Below are 14,135 nucleotides of genomic sequence, written 5' to 3' on the forward strand. Positions count from 1 at the left end.
ACTTCCCATGCTGCTGACGACAACAGAAGCGGACAAAGAAACAAGACGCAGCAAACAGACACAGAGAACAGACAACCAGGGGGTGGGGGGGGGAATTAAATAAATAAATAAATCTTTAAAAAAAAAACCAAATAACTCAACAGCTGATTGCTTATCAGAAACAATGGAGGTCAGAAGACAGTTTGATGACATATTCAAAGTACTGGAAGGAATAAACCACCTAGAATCTATATCGACCAAATCTGTATTTCAAAAATGAAGGTAAATCATTCTCCTGGATAAACAAAGATTGACAGAATTGATTGGCAGCAGACCTGCCTTATAAGAAACTGCAAAGGTAGTTTTTCAGACTGAAAGGAATTGACACCAGACAGTAATTAGAATTGACATGAAAAAAAAAACAAAGAAGAGTGGTAAAGTGCTCATGGTAAATCACTGATAAAGTGACTACCTGGTAACTATAAAAGATGGCATAAAATGGCGGCGGACTTGGCCCAGTAGTTAGGGCATCAGTCTACCACATGGGAGGTCCGCAGTTCAAACCCCAGGCCTCCCTGACCCGTGTGGAGCTGGCCCATGTGCAGTGCTGATGCGCACAAGGAGTGCCACACCACGCAGGGGTGTCCCCGTGCTGGGGAGTCCCACGCGCAAGGAGTGCACCCCATAAGGAGAGCCACCCAGTGCAAAAGAAAGTGCAGCCTGTCTAAGAATGGTGCCACCCACACGGAGAGCTGACACAACAAGATGGCACAATTAAAAGAAACACGGATTCCCGTGCTGCTGACAACAACAGAAGCGGACAAAAAAGAAGATGCAGCAAAGAGACACAGAGAACAGACAACTGGGGTAGGTGTTGGGGGTACTGGGGGAAGGGGAGAGAAATAAATAAATTTTTAAAATACATATATATATATATATATATATATATATATATATATACACACACATGAATGCACACACACATCTCTTAATTAAAAACAATTGCATAAAACAATATAAATCGTATAGTTGTGGCTGTAGCATATAATATAATTGACACGACAACACAGAGGGAAGAGAAAGAAGCTAGAGTGGAGCAAGGAAGTGACACTAGACTGTATCTTCAATCTAGAGGAAGAAATGAAGAATGCCAGAATTGGAAAGTAAGGTTAATATTAGAACTTTATAAATGTATTTTTTCTTCTTCTCTTAGCTTCTATAAGCAATCTTAGATTATATAAAGCAATAATAAAACTATTTTTGGGTTTATAATATATAGGGACATATACAATAACAGATGAAAGTACACAGAACAAGGATTCTATTTAGAATTTTTCAAAAAACATGAAGTACATTCTGGCTAGGTAAAATATATTTTGTAACCCCAAGAGTGACCAAAAAGAAAATAACTAAAGAAGATATGTTTTATAAGTCAATAAAGGAATTAAAATATTATATTTTAAAAATATATTATATTAGAAAATACCCTCATGATACAAAGAAATCTGAAAAAGAGAAACAGAGCAATAAAAAAGATATGACATATAGAAAACAGCAAAGTGGGAGGCATGAATCTAAACCTCAAAAAAAACATTATATGTGAATAGACAAAAACAACTCATTCAAAAGCCAAAGATTGGCAACAGACTTGGCCCAGTGGTTAGGGTGTCCATCTACCACATGGGTGGTCCACGGTTCAAACCCCGGGCCTCCTTGACCCATGTGGAGCTGGCCCATGTGCAGTGCTGATGCGTGGAAGGAGTGTGGTGCCACGCAGGGGTGTCCCCCGTGTAGGGGAGCCCCACGCACAAGTAGTGTGCCCCATAAGAAGAGCCACCCAGCGCGAAAGAAAGTGAAGCCTGCCCAGGAATGGTGCCACACACAAGGAGAACTGACATAACAAGATGATGCAACAAAAAGAAACACAGATTCCTATGCCACTGACAACAACAGAAGCGGACAAAGAAGATGCAGCAAATAGACACAGAGAACAGACAACGGGGGGAGAGAAATAAATAAATTTAGTTTTTAAAAAAAGGCAAATATTGTCAGACTGGATAATTCAAGATCTAACCATACTGCACACTATAAAAGACATACTTTACATTTAAAGGTATAAATAGATTTAAAGGAAAGGAGAGAAAATGATACCCCATACAGTTGACAACCACAAGAGGAACTGAGTAGTTCTAGTAATAGCAGACAAAATAGACTTTAAGACAAAAAAGTTACTAGAGACTAGGTAAAATTGATTAATTCATACAGAAAATATAACCATTATAAACATAGGCCCAAAATACATAAAGCAAAAAGACAAAAGGAAGTAGACAATTCAAAATAATTATGGAAGACTTCAACACCCTACTGTTCATAACAGATAGAACAACTAGCAAGGTAAAAGAAGATCTGAACAATGCTATCAACTAATTAGACAAAAGCCACATCTACAGAACATTCCACCCAATGGCAGAACATACATTCTCAAGTGCATGTGGAATGTTCTCCAGGATAGCAGATCATATGCTAAGCCAAATGAGTTACAACAAATTTAAAAGAACTTATAATTATACAAAGTATGTCCTCAGACCATAATATAGTTAATTTAGAAATTTTTTTAAAATCTGAAAAATTCAGATTTTATTGTTGACTTTTTAGAAATTAAACAATATGTTCCTAAATAAAAAAATCAAAGAAATCAAGAGAGAAGTTAGGGAAACTAATGTGGCTCAACCAATTGGGCTCCCAACTACCATATAGGAGACCCAGGGTTCAATGCCCAGGGTCCTGGTGAGGGCAAACTGGCCCACATTGAGTGCCAGCCCAAACGGGAATGCGGCCCCGCGCAGGAGTGCCACCCTGCATGGGAATACTGTCCCGCGCAGGAGTGCCAGCTGACATGGAGAGCTGATGCAGCAAGATGACGCAACAAGAGACACAGGAGAGAAAATGAGAAGACGGAGCAGAACAAAGAAGACAAGGTGGTGCAAGAGAGTAATCGCTTCTCTCCCACTGCGGAAGTTCCCAGGATCGGTTCCTGGAGCTGCCTAATGAGAATACAAACAAACACAGAAGAACACACAGCAAATGGACACAGAGAGCAGACAACTGGGGGAACAGGAATGGTGGGGGATAGGGGGGTGAGGGGAATAAAAATTTTTTTTTAATCTTTTAAAAAAGTTAGAAAATACTTTGAGATGAATGAAAACAAAAACACAATATACAACATTTATAGGACACAACTAATGCCCATGCTTAAAGGGAAATTAATAGCTGTCAATGTCCACTAGAAAAGAAGAAAGTTCTCAAATCAAGAATCTAACCTTCCACCTTAAGAAACTAGAAAAATAAGAGCAAACTAAACCCAAATAAAGTGGATAAAAGGAAATTGCAGAGATTAGAAAGGAAATAAAAATGATATGGAAAAATCAGTAGAGAAAATTAATGGCGCCAAAAGTTAGTTCTTTGAAAAGAGCAACAAAGTTGAAAAATCAAGACTGGCCAACCTAGAATGAATAAGGAAAAAAAAATTACTTTCTTACTAAAGTCAAGAATGAAAGAGAACCATCAATACTGATGTTAGAGAAATAAACAGGATAATACAGGAAACAGTTGTAAGCCAACTAAATAATTTACATGCAATAGACAGAGTCCTAGAAAGACAAAAACTACAGCAACTGACTCAAAAACAGAAACTCTGAACAGACCTGTAACAGTCTGATTGAATCAGTAATTTTAAATCCTCCCAAAGAAGTCCAAGCCTAGATGGTTTCCCTAGTGAATTCCACCAAATGTTTAAAGGAAAGTAAATACCAATACCGCATATACTCTTTCAGAAAATGGAAAAGGAGGGAACACTTCACTACTTGTTCCATAAAGCCACTATTAACAAGATACCAAAGGCAAAGATATGACAAGAAAACTACAGGCCAATATCTCTAAAAAATATATACATGCAAGCATCCTCAACAAAAGCTAGCAAACCAAATCCAGCAACATTTAAAAGGATTACACATCATGACTCAGAATTTTTCCCAGGATGCAAGTTAGGTTTAACAATTTCACATCCAAAAAACCAAGTGGTATAATACATTAATAGGGTAAAGTACAAAACCACGTAATCTCAAAAGACACAAAAAAAGTATCTAGCAAAATCAACACATGATAAAAAAAAAAACCTCAACAAACTAGAAAGAGACAGGAAAGTCCTTCACATTATAAAAAGATTCTATGAAAAACCTACAGTTAGAAAGCAGATGTAGCAGATGTAGCTCAAGTGATTGAGCACCTGCTTCCCACATACAAGGTCTGAGGTTCGATTCCCCGTACCTCCTGAAAACAAATGAAAAATCAACTCTCACTAGGGAGCAGATTTAGCTCAGTGGTTGAGTGCCTGTTTCCCATGTATAAGGTCCTAGATTCAATCCCTGGTACCACCTAAGAAAAAAGCCTACAGTTAAAATCATATTCAGGGAGGTGGATGTGGCTCAAGCAGGTGGGCACCTGCCTACCACAGGGGAGATCCTGGGTTTGGTTCCCAGTGCCTCCTAAAAAAAAGATGAGAACATAGTGAACAGACACAAAGAGCAGACAGCAAGCACAAACAACAAGGGGGAGGGAAGAAAGAAATCTTTTAAAAAAACTCATACTCAATAGTTAAAGACTAAATGCTTTCCTTTCAAGACTGGAAACACAACAAGATTTCTTGTATATGCAGTACAAGATTTCTCTCTCACACTTATAAACAACATTACATCATAGGTTCTAGCCAAGAAAGAAAAAAAAAGCATCCATATTTGAAAACAGCAACTATAAAACACTGTAGAACTGTGCAAAGATGGCAGAGTAGGAAGCTCCAGAAATCAGTCTGACCACCACAACAAGTATTCAACAGGCAAAAACTATCTGAATAAACTATTTCAAAACTCCAGAGTCCAGCAGAACACTGTACAGCATCTAGGGAAGGGCAGGAAGAAGAGGCTGGTAGATTATAATAATTACCAATAAACTGCTCTGAGCCGTCACTGTCACCCATCCCCTAACTCGCACAGCAGGCAGGAGTGGGTTCCAGCCCCTGGCACAGATTGCTGGTACCAGAAAGGGACAAAAAGATCCAGTTCCCCAGGATCTGGGGGTTGGGGTGGGTCACAGCCCAATCACAGAACACTACTTTTGATTAACTAATTCTGAATGCTGAGGCCCCAGACAAAGACAGCAGGGGAGACTTAAAGATGGTACAGTTAATCAAAGAGAAAGCTATGGAGGACAGGGGACAGGTTGCATTTGATGAGCAAGTGCCAAGTCATGAAAACACAGGTTTGGGAAGCCATGGAAGAAGCTCCTGGTGCTCTTCCTGGCCTCAATCTAATCCCCTCCCCAGGGCACTCTGGAACTATCCAACACTCTCTTTATGGGTTCCCTGGCCTTGCTCCCTGTTTGGAAAGACTGACTTGGGAAAACTCCTCTCCAATTTGCACCCCCACCCAAAATTTGCCCTCCAGGTGAAAGTATCTTGAGATAAGGAACTGGAGTAAAAAACAATCGAGGTAGGCAGCCTGGGGCAAAGGTTTACCTATTCTAAATCCTACAGTAGGACATCTGTGAGAGGGAACAGTCTGTTTCCTGGGAAGCAGAGGAGCATTCAAACTCCTATAAATAAGGGAACTCCTAAGGCTAGCAAGCACAAGCCCAGGACAAGATATTGGCCCAGAAAAGACAGGGGGTCCCTGCACTTTGTGTTTGCATTGAACTGACCTTCGGCAATAGGAGGGATGAACTCTGGCAAAGAGCACCAGCCAACACAAAGCCAATCTGCAGATAGTGAACATGTTTTTTGCTTAGGTTTGCTTGGTTTTGTTAGCTGCTGACACAAAAGAAAATGTTCATCATATCACCATCTGGATATAAACTCAAGAAACAGACATATCAGGGAATAAGTTCCAGAGTAAACATTTTATAATATATAGTACAATATGCAAGAAAAGATTACATGACAAACAGAGGAAATGATGGTTGGTGCATCCACAGGAAAAGGATAAAAATGTCTAGATAAAGTGTGGTATTTCCATACAAAGAAATATATTTGGCAATAAAAAGGAACAAAATATTGATTCCTACTATAGCATGGTTAAACCTCAAAAATAGGTTCACTGGAAGAAGGAAGACACAAAATAACATATACTGAATGATTCCATTATATTAAATATCCAGAGAAGGCAAATCTATAGAAACAGATAGTAGATTGTTGGTTCTTGAGGACTGTGGGTAGAAATGGAGAATAACTATAAAGGGGCAGAAATTTTCTTTTTGTGATGATGGAAATGTTATAAAATTAGATTGCACTGATGATTGCACACTCTAACTATAATGAATGTCATTGAATTGTATACTTAAAACTGAATTTTCATACTATGTAAATTATACATCATGAAGCTGCTAAAAAAGTGCAACATGTGAGATGGCATCATTTTTTTTGTTTTTTTTGGCAGGTGGTTTAGGAGGTACTGAGGAATGAACCTAGGAACTCGTACATGGGAAGCAGGCACTCAACCACTGAGCTACATGTGCTTCCCAATGAGAGTTGGGTTTTGTTTGTTTTTATGAGGTACTGGGGATTGAACCCAGGACCTCATACATGGGAAGCAAGTGCTGAATCATTTGAGCTACATCACTCCCTTGGCATCCGCTCTTAACAAGAACATCTGCCCACTGACATCAGGCTAACCCGATGTGGACTGCACATTAGTACTGTGCTGGATGTGCAGTACATTGACGAAATCCAGCTTCTGAATTCTAGGAGCCAATGTTTACTTAAGTAATTTTAGTTTAAATAAACTACTTGTATCTTTTTTTTTTTAAGAATTACTTTATTTATTTCTCTCCCATTTCTCCCCGCCCCCCACCTCCCCCCATCTGCTCTCTGGTCCATTCGCTGTGTGTTCTTCTGCGTCTGTTTGCATTATCTGGCAGCACTGGGACACTGCATCTCTTTCTTTGCTGTGTCAGTTCTCCGTTGTACAGGGCCACTCCTGGGTCGGCTGCGCTTTTTTCATGTAGGGCGGCTCTCCTTGCGGGGCACACTCCTTGCACGTGAGGCACCCCTACTCAAGGATGCCCCTGCGTGGCATGGTGCTCCTTGCGCACAGCAGCACTGCTGTGGTCAGCTCACCACACGGGTCAGGAGGCCCTGGAGATCGAACCCTAGACCCACCATATGGTAGACGAATGCTCTATCAGTTGAGCCACATCCACTTCCCATACTTGTATCTTTAAGTTTCTACTTCTTCAAGGTAAATCACAAGTTGAAATTTTCAAAGTATAATACTTTACCTATCTCTAACAATTTTTAATATAAATTTGTTGAGATGTATCCATTCAATAAGACATAATCAGGGAAGTGGATCTTCTGATTAGGTTATTTCAGTTAGGGTGTGGCCTAGGGTGGGTCTTAATCCTTTTACAGGATTCCTTTATAAATGAGATGAATACAGAATGAGAAAGTCATGGATGTAGGAAGCTGAAAGCAACGAAACCCAGAGGAGAAGAGAGAGACCAGCAGATGCTGCCATGTGCCTTGCCATGTGACAGAGGAGTTCAAGATCACCAGCAGCCAGTCTTCAGGAGAGATAAAGCATCACCTGATGATGCCTTGATTTGGACATTTTTCTCAACCTCAAAACTAAGCTTATAAACTAATAAATCCCCATTATAAAAGCCAACCTATTTCTAGTATATTGCTTTCAGCAGACCAGCAGACTAAAAAGATATCAATTCTCCTCCATTGATCTAAAGACTACATGCAAACCCAATTGCAGAATCCCAGGAGGCTTTTTTTTTATGGGAACTGACAGGTAGAAGCAACAAACTATTAATACATACCACACTTGACTGCATCTTAAGAGCATTATGCTGAAAGAAAAAAGCCAATTCAAAACATTATGTACTGGGAAGCGGTTGCGACTCACTGATAAGAGCATTCACCTACCATATGGAGGGTCCAGGGTTCAATACCTAGGGCTTCCTGAACCGTGTGGTGAGCTGGCCCATGAGCAGTGCTGCCGCACACAAGGAGTACTGTGCCACGCAGGGGCGCCCTTGTGTAGGGGTGCCCCATGTGCAAGGAGCGCACTCCACAAGGAGAGCTGCCCCACATGAAAAAAGCACAGCCCCCCCAGGAGTGGCACTGCACGCACGGAGAACTGATGCAGCAAGATGACGCAACAAAAGCAACAGAGTTTCCTGGTGCGGCATGACAAGAATGCAAGCAGACACAGAAGAACACACAGCAAATGGACACAGAGAGCAACATGGGGGATGGGGAGAGAAATAAATATATATATTTTTAATTACATACTAATGTAACAGAAGGGGGAGTTCAGAAATAAATCCTTCTATCTATGGCCAGTTGATTTTTGACAAGGGTATCAAGTCCATTCAATGAGGAAAGAATAGTCTCTTCAACAAATGGTACTGGAAAATGGATATCCACATGCAAAAAATGACAGTAGACCTCTTCATTACAACATATACAAAAATTAACACGAATCACGAACCTAAAGATCTTGGATTAGGAAATGAATTCTTAGACTTTACACCAAATGCATGAGCAACAAAAGAAAAAAACAGGTACCTGGAATTTCATCAAAATTAAATCTTTTGTGCATCAAAGCGCATTATCAAAAAAGACAGCCTACAGAAGAAAATAGTTGGAAACCATGTATCTGAACAGTTTAAATATCCAGAATATATAAAGAAATTATACAACTCAATAACAAAAAGACAAAACACCCAATCAAAAAATAGGCAAGGGGATTGTGGGAAGATGGTAGAGTAGGAAGCTCCAGAATTGTCTCTCCACCAGAACAACTATTAAACAGGCAAGAACTGTCAAAAACAACTATTTCAAGTCTCTGGAGTCAGTTGAACACTGTACAGTATCCTGGGAAGAGTGGGAGGAAGAGGCTGGTAAATTACAATAATTGAGGGAAATTGCTCTCTCTGTGTGGGGATTACCCACTGAATATCATATACCACTATGAATATCAGATGTCTGCACGCTGATATTGTTTAAAATCATAATAGCCAAAAGGTAGAAGGAACCCGAATGTCCATCAACAAAAGAATGGATTAACAAAATGTGGTACATATGGAGTATTATTCAGCTAAAAAAAGGAATGAAGTTCTGATATATGCAACAACATGAATCTTGAAAACATCAATGTTGAATGAAACAAAAGACACAAAAGGATATTGTATGATCTCAACTATATGAAATAATCATAATATGCAAATTCATAGTCAGAAATTAGAGATTACCAAGAGTAAGGTGGGGGAAGGGAAAGGGAAGGTAATGCTTAATTGGTATAGAGTTTCTGTTTGGGGTGATGGAATAATTTTAATAATAGATGGTTATGATGGTAGCACAACACTGTGATAGTACTTAATACCACTGAACACTTGAAAGTGGTTAAAATAATTCATTTTAAGTTGTATATGTGTTATGGAAGTAGTACTGTACAGAGAGAGAATCCTAACGTAAACTATGGACTTTAGTTAATAATAAAATTAATTTTACTATATCAAATCTAACAAAGGTATCACACTAATACAAAATACTAATATGGAAAAAATGTTTTTGTGGGTGAGAGGGGTATATGACAACTCTACTTTCTCCACAATTTTTTTAGAAACATACAATTACTGTAATTTTTTAAAATTGATGATGTAAGTTAGGTACTCTCTGGTTCCCATTTACACATAAATCTTTCACATTACTTTTCTCATCATGGTATTGATATATCATATGTCAGGATAAGAAATTGTTTTTGTCTTTATTTTTTTTTAATGTTACATTCAAAAAATATGAGGTCCCCATACACTACCCTCACCCCTCTCACCCCACTCCTCCCATAACAACAAACTCCTCCATCATCATGGGATATTCACTGCACTTGGTGAATACATCTCTGAGCACTGCTGCACCACATAGTAAATGGTCTACATTATAGTTTACACTCCCCCCAGTCCACCCAGTGGGCCATGGCAGGACATACAATGTCCAGTAACTGTCCCTGCAGTACCACCCAGGATAACTCCAAGCCCTGAAAATGCCCCTACATCACATCTCTTTTTCCCACTCCCTACCCTCAGCAGCTACCGTGGCCACTTTCTCCACATCAATGCTACATTTACTTCCATTACTAATCACAATAGTTCCAGAATAGAATATCAGTAAGTCCACTCTAATCCATACTCTATTTATTCTTCCATTCTGTGGACCCTGGGATGGTTATGTCCACTCTACCTCTCTATCAAGAAGGTGCTTAGATTCCACTTGGATGATGAATGCAATTCTCCTGCTTGCAGTTTTAGGCACTCTTGGCTCCCTGGTGTGGTGGTTGACCTTCTTCACCTCCCTGTTAGCTGGCTGGGTTAAGTCCAATAAATCAGAGGGTAGGAGTTGCAAGTCTGTTGAGGCTCAGGGACTGGCTATCACATGGTCAGTCCAGAGATTCAGGTCCCCTGGGTGTACACTAAACCCCAGCAACAACCACAGGTCCGGTAAGAGTAACAGGAGAGGCTTGTGAACAAAGATCACATCTGAGTCCAACTCCATCACACTCAGAAACACAAACTCAAAAGTAGGGCCAAGTGACATGGCACTGAACTCCATCTGCCATGATCATAGAACCTGTGGGTCTCTTAACCCTCAGAAGAACCAATACCTGGGGTTATATCTACTTTAGCTGTCTCTGGGACTCTGCTGAGGTGTGCTTAAGGGCAACCCCTTTGATGACCTCCCGGCTCTTTTTTTGGAGACTCATAGCCATATAAACTCATTTGTCCTCTCCATTTCCCCCTTTTATTCAAAGTCAAAAAGCATTTTTAACTCCTGATATTACATGTAGGCTGAAATATTCTGCTGATCTGAGCTGACCCTTTTTTATTCAAGGTCGTTTTCTAATTAAATCATCAGCTGGTACTTGGTAGTAATCCCTCAGCACCAGGGAGGCTCATCCCTGGGAGTCATGTCCCATGCTGGGGGGAAGGCAATGCATTTACATGCTGAGTTTGGCTTCGAGACTGGCCACATTTGAGCAACACGGAGGCTCTCGGGAGGTAACTCTTAGGCACCCTGCAGCTCTAGGCCTAGTTCTTCTTTCAGGCGCACAGGCTCACAAGCATAGTCATTAGTATCAAGGGCTCACTGTTGGACCATATTTCTTTATTGGTCTTAGCCATTGCACTTGAGGGATTGTTGCTGTTCCATTAGCATAATAAATTAAATGGGAAATTTTGGGAGTTTTGCAGAAGCCAAAGACGACACAGAAAGGCCAGATATATTTCATTCCAGCAAAAGAGCTGCTGCAGTTGGCCGCCATTACAGCGTTAATGAGTTGGCATCATACAAAGAAAGGCCAAGTCCTTATATGATTCCCTAAAGTAAAATGAAGGTACAGGGTCTACCCCTATGGATTTTCAGGCCAGCAAAAGCTGGTTTGAAATTAAAAAAAAAAAAAAGGTTTGGCCTACACAATGTATAAATAATAGGAGAGGTAGCATCTGCTGATCAAGAGATAGCTAGGGATTTTCCTGGAACCCTGAGGAAACTGACTGGAGAAAGGCTACAAACCAGAGTAAATATTCATGCTGATGAAAATGCCCTATTTGGGGGGGAAAAAATGCCTCAGAGGACATATATCAGTCAAGAGAAAAGCGAGCCCTAGGTTTTAAAGCTGCAAGGGGTAGGGTAAACCTGCTCTTTTGTGCCAAGGTTGTAGGGTTCATAATAAAGACAGCCCTGATACATAAAGCTGCTAACCCTGGAGCTTTGAAAAACAATGACAACCAAAACACTTTTCCTTGATTCATTCTACTGGTGTTGGTGCTGGAGGGTAGAAAATACTTGCCAGCAAGGGAATATTTTAAATGGTTACTGCTTCTGGACAATGCCCCATGGCCACCCAGAACACCATGAATTCCACATTGAATGGCACTGAAGTCTTCTACTTCTTCTCTTCTTCTCTGGCACAAAAGCAGGGCAAAAAAATTTTATGTGGATTTTCCATATCATGGTGGTGCTGTGCCCCTAACCCCTGCAATGTGGAAGGAATGTATATATAACAGTCTTGAAGTGACAAAATTATAGTGATGGAGAATATATTAGTGGTTATTGGTTAGAGTGGGGAAAGGAGGATAGAACTAGGAAGGGGTAGCATGAGAAAGTTTCTTTGTGATGGTGGAACAGTTCTGTATTGATTGGAATGATAGTTACATAAATATATACATATAATAAAATATCAAAGAATTACATGCATGCACAAAGTTCATTTAAAAACTGGTAAAATTCAAATATGGACATATTTGAGCTAATAATATTGTACTAATTTCAATTTCCTGGTTTTGACAATATACTATGTTATCATTGGGGAAGTTGGTTGACGGGTACTTGGGAATTTACATCTTCTTATAAGTCAACTTATTTCAAAAATAAAATTTGTAGGTATAATAGTTAAAACCCAAAAAAAAATAATAATAGTTAAAACCCTACAGATAATACCATATTTAATAGTGAAAGGCTGGATACTTTCCTCCTAAGTAAGGAAAAAGGAAAGAATGTTTACTCACCATAGTACTGAAAATGTTAACTACAGCAGCAAGACAAGACAAGACAAGAGGGGCATACAGATTGGAAAAGAAGAAATAAAATTGTCCCTATTTTTAGATAATAGAAAAGTCCCAAGGATTCTACAAAATAAAATGTAAAAGTCCTAGAACTAATAAATGAGTGTCACAAAGTAAACATACAAATATCAGTCATATTTCTACATGGTAGCAATAACAACAGAAACAAACTACCATTTAAAGTAGAGTCAGGGAAACGGACTTTGGCCCAGTGGTTAGGGTGTCCGTCTACCATATGGGAGGTCCGTGGTTCAAACCCCGGGCCTCCTTGACCCGTGTGGAGCTGGCCATGCGCAGTGCTGATGCGCGCAAGGAGTGCCGTGCCACGCAAGGGTGTCCCCCGCGTGGGGGAGCCCCACGCGCAAGGAGTGCGCCCGTGAGGAAAGCCGCCCAGCGTGAAAAGAAAGAAGCAGCCTGCCCAGGAATGGCGCCGCCCACACTTCCCGTGCCGCTGATGACAACAGAAGCGGACAAAGAAACAAGACGCAGCAAATAGACACCAAGAACAGACAACCAGGGGAGGGGGGGAAATTAAATAAATAAATAAATCTTTAAAAAAAAAAAAAAGATTTAAAAAAAAAATAAAATAAAGTAGAGTCAGGTGGCAAACTTGGCCCAGTAGTTAGGGCGTCCGTCTACCACATGGGAGGTCCGTGGTTCAAACCCCAGGCCTCCTTAACCCATGTGGAGCTGGCCCATGTGCAGTGCTGATGCATGCAAGGATTGCCGTGCTACGCAGGAGTGTCCCCGCGTAGGGGAGCCCCACGCGCAAGGAGTGCGCCCCGTAAGGAGAGCCGCCCAGTGCAAAAGAAAGAGCAGCCTGCCCAAGAATGGTGCTGCACACACGGAGAGCTGACACAGCAAGATGACACAACAAGAAGAAACACAGATTCCCTTGCCGCTGACAACAACAGAAGCAGACAAAGATGACGCAGCAAATAGACACAGAGAACAGACAGCCGGGGGGGAGAGAGGGGAGAGAAATAAATAAAGAAATAAATCTTTTAAAAAATTACATATCTTTAAAAAAAATAAAAAAGTAGATCTAGGGAAACGGATGTGGCTCAAGTGATTGAGCTCCTGCCTACCACATGGGAGGTTGGTGGCTCAGTTCCTGGTGCCTCCTAAAGAAGACAGCAAGCTGGCATGGATGGGCAGGCATGGCAAGCTGACACAACAAGATGATGCAACAAGTGACACAAAAAAGAAAAACATAGGGAAAGACACAACAAAATCAGGGAGCAGAAGTTCCTGGTAAGATGAGCAAAATATGGAGCTGACATGACAGGTGGGTGCAACAAGCTGATGCAAGAAGACACAGAAGAAGAAAAAACATAATGAAAGATTCAAGAAATCAGGGAAAGGAGGTGGCTCAAGCCATTAGAAACCTCCTTCCCACATCAGAGGTCCTGGGTTCAGTTCCTGGTGCCTCCAAAAGAAACAAGGAAGATGGACAGACACAGCAAATGCAATCA

General features: G+C 40.6%; 1 protein-coding gene across 1 annotated transcript in view; it reads right to left on the reverse strand.

Annotated features, from left to right (window-relative positions):
• Positions 1–14,135, reverse strand: part of LOC101441375 (L-lactate dehydrogenase A-like 6A) — a 50,473-nt gene that overhangs the window by 14,509 nt on the left and 21,829 nt on the right. The gene's annotated exons all lie outside the window — the stretch shown is intronic.

This window comes from Dasypus novemcinctus, chromosome 10 (genome assembly GCF_030445035.2).
Source record: "Dasypus novemcinctus isolate mDasNov1 chromosome 10, mDasNov1.1.hap2, whole genome shotgun sequence".
Lineage (NCBI taxonomy): Eukaryota > Metazoa > Chordata > Mammalia > Cingulata > Dasypodidae > Dasypus > Dasypus novemcinctus.